Here is a 9,096-nt window from a genome sequence, read left to right as displayed (position 1 = left end):
AAAGGGAGAGAGAGAGAGAAACACTAATAAAAATAATAACACCATATTTTCTCAATTCTAAGAGGACACTGATTTGGAGAAAAAGACCATCTGTCACGTTGCTTTTCTCAGTCACATCTCAACTTCGGAAACTGTAAAATGTGAAAACCTTGCATCAGAGAACTGAGAAAACATAACAAATACCTGCAAAGGACTGCTTTTAAAATAGAATTCCCATCGACACCGGGGAACGGAAATGTGAGATGCAGGGGACAGGTCTTGGGACTGTCACCCTTCACTAGAGCCTGTGCTCTGTCCCCATTGAGGTGTGCAGCCCGTTCGTTCTCAGTTGGACAAAATCCCAACTCTTACTTTTACGTGACCTTCCCCCTCCATCTCGATCGAGGTTATTCGGGGGAGCCTTCCTTACTCACAGGGGACCCATATCGTCTCCTCCACCATCGAGGTCCTCCCATCCTGAATCTCTTAGTGCTTTAGTGTGATGGCAAGAAGACACCTCTAATATTAGTAACAGCAGCAGCTGGGGACACTGCCTGCGCTTACTCTGTGTCGGGTGCTCTGCGAGGACCCTCATGTGAATCCTCACATTACCCTCACGGCAAGGCCCTGAGGATGGTACTGGCCCCATTTTGTCGTTAAGAAACCGAAGTTCAGAGATTTGAGCAGCACCGAGGCTATAAAGATGTCAAGAGGATGGGGAGCAACCCGAAGGGAAGGCCTGGACTTCTTGGTCCCATCGCCTCAGGATTGCACCCCTGAGTTGGGTAGGAAGAGGGGAAAGAAATACTTCCCAGCCACTTCTAGAAATTCGTCGTTCCTCCTCTTCCTGATGAGCCGCAAACTGTCCTCTAGCTCGCTCTTCGGAGACCCTGGCTCCCTGTGCATTCAGGAAAGCCACACCATTGACAGAGAGGCCCCACCTGCCCAACTGGAGGGTCGTGGAGGTGTATCCGAGTGGCTGCTCTGCCTCACCCTGAGAGCTGCACAGACCCAGGCACCCAGGACACGGCTGGCTTGATGATGCGGTGGCAATCTCAGCCAGCATCGCTCCCTGGGTGTGGGCTGCACTTGGGGCTCCTGACACAGCCTGGGTGAGGTCGGGGATCCTTCCTCTGGTGAATCTGCTCAGCAGCATTCGCTTTGTTCCTCCTCCTCGCTAAGCACAGTCACCTGTCGCCCCTCACCCGCCCTTCGCACTTGCTGATTTCAGTCTGCTGCTGCCCACCGAGCCCGTTGGCAGAGGCGGCAAATCTCACCACTCACGCCTTTAGCCAGGAGCCACATGGATCCCCACCCCCGGACTCTGTGCTTGGGCACACCTGGAAGTCCAGAAAAGTAAACTGTAACAACCTGGTGAGAACATCTACTTTAATACCGAGAGGCTCTATCCACATTCCAAAAAGGAAACACCTAAAGATACCTCCAGCCCAGACCTTCTTGGTTTAGAGACCTGTTCGTCCTTATCTCTGTTTATGTCCAAAACTGAACTCATCACCCAGAGTGCTATCCGCCACCTGTACTTTCAGTTCATCTCTAATCCATGTCCTCTGCTTGCCGCTAAGAGCAATATTCTCCTACAGAGAGGCCGTTCTTACATCTTGCTTGGACTGGTGCAGTAGCCAACCTCCTACCTGCTGACAAAACTTTCTTTCAAGGTACTGGTTTCCTGCCTCATCTTTCAGATCATCCCCTGCACTGCAGCCAAAGGGATCTGTTCAAACCTGAAAATCTGAGCCTACTTCTCCATACCTGAAACTCTGAAAAGTCAGCTACCTTCGGGTAATACCTAAAGCCTTAACTCATAAAACCCTCATACTTCTCTTGACTTACTTTCTACCCCTCGAATCACCCGGAACCAGGTGCTTTATTTGTTCATTTATGCAACAAATATTTACTGAGCGTCTACTTTCTGCCAGACACTATTCTAGGCGCTGAGAACACATGAGGGACAAATCCACAAAGGCCTCTGCCCTCACGGTGTTCACCTATCAGCAGGAGAGACACACAATGACCAGGGAAGGCGGCCACGTCCTGATACCCGGGTCTGTGCTGCTTTACTGCGTCAGGCAGAGCAGCCCCCTCGATAAGTAACCACAAACTAGATTAGAAGGTGATGGCTGCTATTAAAAAACTGAAAGAGCAGGGCTGTGGGATTAAAGGGGACAGTCAGGGAAAATCTCACTGCGAAGCTGAGGTCTGAGCAAAGACTTGAAGGGAATTATGGCAGCAAGACAGGGAGAGAGGTCTGGGGGACGAGCATTCCCAGCCGAGGGGACATCAGAGCAAAGGACCGAAGGCAGGAGCCTGCCTGGCCTGTGTGAGGAGCAGACTTCACATTTCTTTTAGTTCTTGTCTGCACTGTTCTGTCTCTGGATCTCGGGTCTCTGCAAATGGCATCCCTCTAAATGGGGCCATGCGGGCCGATGTCCCCATGCCTCCTCCCTTCAGAAGCCTTCCTGACCCCCCCAACCCACCTGACTAGGGCTGCTTGCCCTAAACACGATCCTACCTCACCCTGAGTTCTCCCTTTCGAGGTACTTTCCACACTTTAATGTAATTGTGTGTTCACTTGGGCCTGGAATCTAGTGGTTAAGAGTGTGGGCTCTGGGGTCGGCCTGGCCTCAGTCCAGGCTCTGCTGCTCCCTTACTGTACGACCCTGGGCAAGGTACTTCAAGACTTGTGAGGGCCTAGTGCCTGACCTGCAAAAAGCATTTAGTAGAAATTAGCAACATGAGGGCAGAAGTCGGCCTGTCTCATTTTACTACTTTCTCCCCAGGGACTCAGGCAGGTCCAGGGGCTCAAAAGATAATAAATTAATAAAAGAACGAGCGACTGAATGAATGGAGGAGGCAGGGCGGAGAGGAGGGAGGGAGGGGAAGGGGACAGGGAGGCGGGCAGAAGGGGAAGCAGGCAGCCTTCTGACCCCCTAACTCCCAGGAGAGAGAAGAAAAGGGAGGGGCCTGTCATCGATGAAGCACCGCACGACGCAGAGCCATCTCCTGACCTACCGTCAAAATAAAGCTTAAAAAGTTATTAGTGTATTCTGCCCCCATTTTTATAGAACAGCAACCAGAGAAGAGGCTCGGGGAAGTTAACTGATGTTTCTAATATAGTAAGAGAAGGCGGATCCACTTCAAAGTTAATCTGAAAATAATTAAAACCTCTTCACCAATTTCACCGGGAATAAAAATCTCGATGTTCCCCCAGTGACGCGCATCTTGGCTTGTCAAACGGAGAACGGAGAGCATCTAATGAGAACCAAAGTGCTACTTTCTGGATTCTGAATGGAAAGCAGCATGGGTAACAGATGTGAAGAAGGCGGGAGCAAATGAGGAGGAGAGGGGAGAAAATAAAGTTAACAGGCCGTCGGAATTTTCCAAGAGGAAAATCAACTAGAAATTAAAAGCTTAAAAACACAACAATTGAAAACTGGCGGCGAGGAAGGCACTGTGCCAGCGGCAGGCACGCAGGAAGATGCTCGACACCAGGGTCCAGCTGAGAAAGACGTGCCCGGCCTCGTATGGAACCTCGCCACTGACAAGGACCCGCCTTCGAATTCCCATAGAATTCCCGGCGGAATTCTAGCCCCTTCTGTAGTAACGGCCCATCGCCCACGTAGACACTGGCTGCTGCAGTCACCGTGAAGCACGTTAGCTGAGAATTCATATCTTTTTAAATGTCTGTTTTCCTTCCTTGCGGCAGAACAGTCTCTCCAGTCTGGGAACCGACAGGAGCAGGTGTGAGATGAGAGGGACCTTGTCTACGGCGAGGCCCCGAGAGGCCACACCGGGCCTGGCCACGGAGGGACAGCTTTAATCAGGGAAACGGGACTGGCATGAGGTTACAGGATCTTCCTGAAAGGCTGCCTTTGATTCCTTTCAAACTAGCTAAAGGCGAATGGGGGTGGCGGAGGGAGGGACGAACACAAAGCTTCATTTGGAGGTAGGTGAAGGGAGGGAAGGAGGATTCGATGTCAAAGGAAAAGGGACGAATGAGATAAGGACAGGCAGACTCGGCACAGAGGAGGAAGGAAAGGAGCAGGGAACTCCCCCCCGTCCCAGGATGAGTGGCACCTCCCCAGACCGCACACCACTGTGAGAAGACGTCAGGCTCTTCCTTATACAGGTGCGGGAGTGAGGTCGAGAGGGGTTAAATGAACATCCCAAGATGACCCCGCTGATCAGACCGGCAGGGATTTGGAACCTGGTCTCTTCCTTTGCAAAGCGTTTCCTACTCCGCCTGTTCCACTGAGGGACTGAGAGATGATGGAAGGAAGAGAAGTGGACAGAGAGAAAGGGTGGGGGAGGGGTTTAGAAGGAAGGGACAGGGAGGCAGGGGCCAGCCACAGCAAGGTGAGAAATAAAGATGAGACCTGAAGGAATGTCGAGAAGTGTTTAAAAAAAAACTCCTTCAAGGCGAGTGACTATGATCACAACAGCTCTACGAATGTCTTTCCGAAAGTAATACTTTCGGCGTTCTTCATATTCGGCTTTCCCGCCTTATTTTACAGTTACGGCCACCCCGGCCCTGATGGCTTTATGGACCAAGCTGTAAAGTCATGGAGCAGACACACGTTGCCATGTCTGCTTCCGTGCCCGCTGGCAGGCGTCCTTAGAGAAAACGGAATACAAGAAGAATAACCCACGTTAGCTTGCGCATTTCTCACGGTGACCCTGTCGGCAGTTCACTTAGGCCCAGAGAAGTCAAGTAACCTGCCCATCGTCACAGGTCGTTGGGTGAGCTCCAATCCCGGCTTATCCTACTGAGCCATGGGGAGCGCATGGGGAGAGGTCGGGGCTCACAGCCACTTTCAAGATGATATTCTGGGAAGTCACGAGCTGGGGGCCAGGATTCTGGAGACTGAGGTTTTATTTCTCAAATCCTGGGGAAAGTACACTTCCCTCTGCCTCTGATCTTGCCCCGGTGCCTGTTTAATGAATGCCTCTATCACCACGGGTCCTCCCTCTACAAAGTGGCTTACCTGTGACCTAGAGTTCTTCCGTATCCCTAATTTCGGTCTCTCCAAAGAGACTCTAAGCTTCACCATCTCTTCTTCTAGGGAGTGTGGGGTGCAGGGGAAAGAGGATTGGATTCGGACTGGGACTACATGAGTTTAAACCCTCGTTCTACAGTATAACGGCGGAGACCCTGGGCCAGCTTCTTCGCCTCCCTAAGCATCAGTTCCCAAATCTTTAAAATAGGAACATGAACAGTAATTACTTCATGGGAGTGAGGATTAAATGAGTTTACCCACAAAACGCTTAACAGACTAGTTGGCACAGAGGAAAGTACTTAAAAATGTTGGCTATAATTAGTCCATGCCGAGTCTGTTAGGGTCTTAAAAAATAGCCATTGATGTGACACATCTGCCCACACTGTGGCACTGAGGGCAAGCCACCTGTGCTCGAGAGTATGACCGTCCCTGCTTTGGGGCCAGAATTGTACAGTATGGCAATATGCTCTTCCTAAAGGGGAGACGTTTGTTCTTAAGAAGAACAATTCTGTCTTGAATATTTAGCATGGCTTTCTTCCAAAAGCTTCAAACTATGGCCGTGCATCTATCACGCCTTCACAATGGCTTCTCCGGATTGCTAAAGTCGGGCATTGCTTCCAAATTTTTCTGCAGCAGAACTGTGGCCCTCAGGGGCCGGGGTGAACATGATCAGTGACCACACCTGAACTGAAAGCAGACCCTGCCTTTCGGGTCGCTGGGCAGCGCCTGCCCCGCCCCGTCTGGAAGCCTGGAGACACAGCAGGCGGCGGCAGATAGCACGGACTCCCCAAGCCCCACAATTCGGGGTTCACCTCTGCTGTGCAACAGCCCCTTGAGCACGAAAAGTTATTAAACCTCTCTTGGGCCCAGTTTATTTTGCTTTTCAAATGTGCACAGCTTCCAGCTCAGTGCCTGGAACAGAAATCATACTTAAAAAGACTTCCCTTTGCTTTACCAACACTCGGATTTGCCTGCCTCTGACCACGTCCAGGTGGAGACCCAACTAGGCATGTCAAATGCCCAAACCACACTCCTAACCTTCTCCTCCTGCCGTCTGCTCCATCTCGCAAATGCCATCTCGCCCCTCCAACTGCTTCAGGTCGACTTCGATTCCGATAACTCTCACTTCCCACATCCAATCCTGATGACTTGACCTTCGAAATGTAACACGATGATGTCTTTCACCTCCACCGATCCAGACAAGTCGGAGCCAACCCCACGTCTCACCTGGATGACTGCGAGAGCCCCCGAATGGTTTACGCTTGCCGTTCCTTATGGCCAGGGCACTATTCCCTTCTTCCCGCAGCCGGCCTGCTTGCTTTCTTCATCTCCACAGGCTTTTGCTTAAATGTCCCCTCTCTCGTAAGAACTCCCGTTACCAGTCTATTTGAACATGAAAACCACACATACACATGTACCCACAGGAATCTCTTACCTCATTTCTCTTCCTCAAGAGCACTAGTCACTGTCTACTCTGCTATATAGTTCACATGTTTGCTTGTTTATTGTGTGTCTCAAATACCCACTCATAGGGTAGAAATTGGGCTTGTTTTATTCTTGTACCGTTCCCGATAGTGAGAAAATGATTTGGTAAGCTCGGTAAATATCAATGAATGTGCGACTCCTAATTCTAGCCATTACTGGCACGTCTGATTCTTTCTGCTGAGAATCAGTGGCTCTGGAAATACCTCCGGTGGTTGGAGCAGGTGCAACAAGGGCATCAGCACTGACCTGGGGAGGGAGGCAGCTCCACTTAGGTGAAGCCGAGGCTCAGGAAGTACGGAGACATCTCCAAGAGGTCCCCCTGAAGCAGCCCGTGGTGGAGGCTGAGGATGGCTCTAAGCCCCTACTAAAAGGCTCCTTAGAGCTTCTCCACACAATGAATTCAGGGAAGGGGGATTTCACAGCACCATTAGCGCGTCAAGGGCATGTACACGTGATCTGAACGTGAGAGGTGCTGCAGCCCCAGATCACTGGCTGCTCTAAAACAGATGAATTAACAAGGCCAAGCGGCATCCATGTCACTCAAAATGTTTACAGTGAAAGATGTCAACTGCAATTATGTTTATCAGAGGGGAACTCTCCCTCTTGGATCAGAAGATTCTGTGTTTATGGGTCTGTCCTAAGGGGCTTACTTCCTGTTCCATGACCTGGCTTCTAATTGGTCCAGTTTAGGAAAAAAAAAAATATCTCTCTCTCTCTCTCTCTCTCTCTCTCTCTCTCCTCACTCACTCACTCACTCACACACACACACCCCTGTACAAAAGAGAGCCACATGGAGAAGAGCTTACTTATTTTCTTTTCACCTCCATATTTTCCCAGAAAAGGTAGGGTGGGCCTGGGTAAACCTCAGATGCTTTATACTCCCTGGCTGGTGATAGATAAAAACGTGACACATTCTGCCTGCTGGTGAGCTCCTGGAAGGCAGGCACCCTGTTCTCACAAGTTTGGATGACAACGCCACCTAATGTGCTCCTCAGCACAATGGGGCCTAACAATGCCAGAAGTAAACCTATGAAAGGATGAACAAACAAGATGCAGCCCGCTATCTCAGCTGCCTGTGTTTAAATGCCCCCTGTCCCTGTCCTGTCCTTGACCCATACACTCTGCTCTGCCCCAGGAATAGCCTTGAATCACAGAACCCTCCAAATCCTTGGACCAGCCCTGGAAGCAGTAAAAGCCTTGTGGCTCTCCCTCCCATGGATGACATCGGGGACTACTCACCATGATCATACTGTTGTTATCACTGGCTACAGAACTCTACTTGCTCTACGGTGGGTCCTAGCTGGGCCAGAAGAAACGTGCTTTCCTACCTACAATTAGTGACCACCAGTTCCAGTGATTTTGCTGAGCTACGCTTATCCCAGGGACACTTGTAACTCTAAATGCATCTGCAGGTTGAATTGCTCAGGGAGCAGACTCTAGTTAGCATGCAGGAGGTTAATTTAGGGAGGGCTCTTGGGAACAGCACTGTGCAGCACAGGGCAGAAAGCACGCCTGGGCAGAGGGAGAAATCCAGCTGCGAGGCAGTCTGAAGGGACTGCTACAGCTGATCCTGCAAGATTCAGACACTCAACAGTCATCCCACACACCATGTGCCCCAGGTACGGGGCGTGGCCATGGGGCATGGCCTCCTCACCTGAGGCTGCCCCCCAAGGAGGCTGACAGCTGAGGCCTATCTGCAGGCAGCACTCCCAGCAGCTGGAGTAATGTGGGCAGATGCCCAAGGGGCATGTGGGCATCTCCTGCATACAATCACTCCTTTCAGGCAGGAAAGAACATAATGATCACCTCCTCTATGATGCCCTCCCAGCTACCTTCTTTGACTCCCTTCAGGAAAGGCGGTAACTCTCACTTCCCTTCATTGCTCATCTCCTTATTTCTAGAACCCAGTGCACCACCTCATACCCAGCGGGGATGCAGTAAGTACCTGTTGAACAAATACAGTAATGAATACTGAACATCAGCATAAAAATATGAATAAAATACCACTTAGTTATATAAAAATAACAAAAAACAAAAAACGCTGCCCCCAAGAGATTCAATTTGATCAGAAAAACAAGCAGAAATGATTGGGAAACTTGGAGACACACACATGGAAGGCCACATACACACACGTATGTTATGGTCTCAACCCTGGGCACGACCCTGCATCCCATTAAGCTTCGGTTGCTTTATCTGTGAAACACAAGGGCAGATCCAAGCATCCTATGAAGAAGAGATCGGAAAGCTGAGACACACTCAGTTTCGGCAGTTTTGCTAAAAGATGTCTTTATTAGTGTCATTGACACCGGAAAGTTTTGATCCAACGAGGAAAAGAGGCTGAGGGTCAGAGAGCCTCCCCCACGACCTGCTGAGGGCTTTTTTTCAATCAGCCCAGAGCAAAGAGGCTCCAGGAAAGAGGCAGGGACCAGGGTGGGTAAGGAATATACTCTTCTGTCCATGAATGGAAACGGAAATCAATGGGAATATCCTAGAACTTATGAAAATGCCGTCATTTAAAATCCCTAAGTGGTAACTCACCTTCACAGGATAAGGAGCTATGGAAAAGGTAGGACGGATTTTAAACACAGAAGCCAGAGTGCAATTTAAAAAAAAAAAA

General features: G+C 50.2%; 1 protein-coding gene across 5 annotated transcripts in view; it reads right to left on the bottom strand.

Annotated features, from left to right (window-relative positions):
* The window catches only part of LARGE1 (LARGE xylosyl- and glucuronyltransferase 1), a 484,407-nt gene that overhangs the window by 202,309 nt on the left and 273,002 nt on the right, over window positions 1-9,096 (bottom strand). The window lies entirely within an intron of this gene.

The sequence above is a fragment of the Pteropus alecto genome, unplaced genomic scaffold, assembly GCF_000325575.1.
Source record: "Pteropus alecto unplaced genomic scaffold, ASM32557v1 scaffold94, whole genome shotgun sequence".
Lineage (NCBI taxonomy): Eukaryota > Metazoa > Chordata > Mammalia > Chiroptera > Pteropodidae > Pteropus > Pteropus alecto.
Note: the sequence above shows the minus strand (reverse complement) of the source record. Positions and strands in the feature narration are given on the sequence as shown.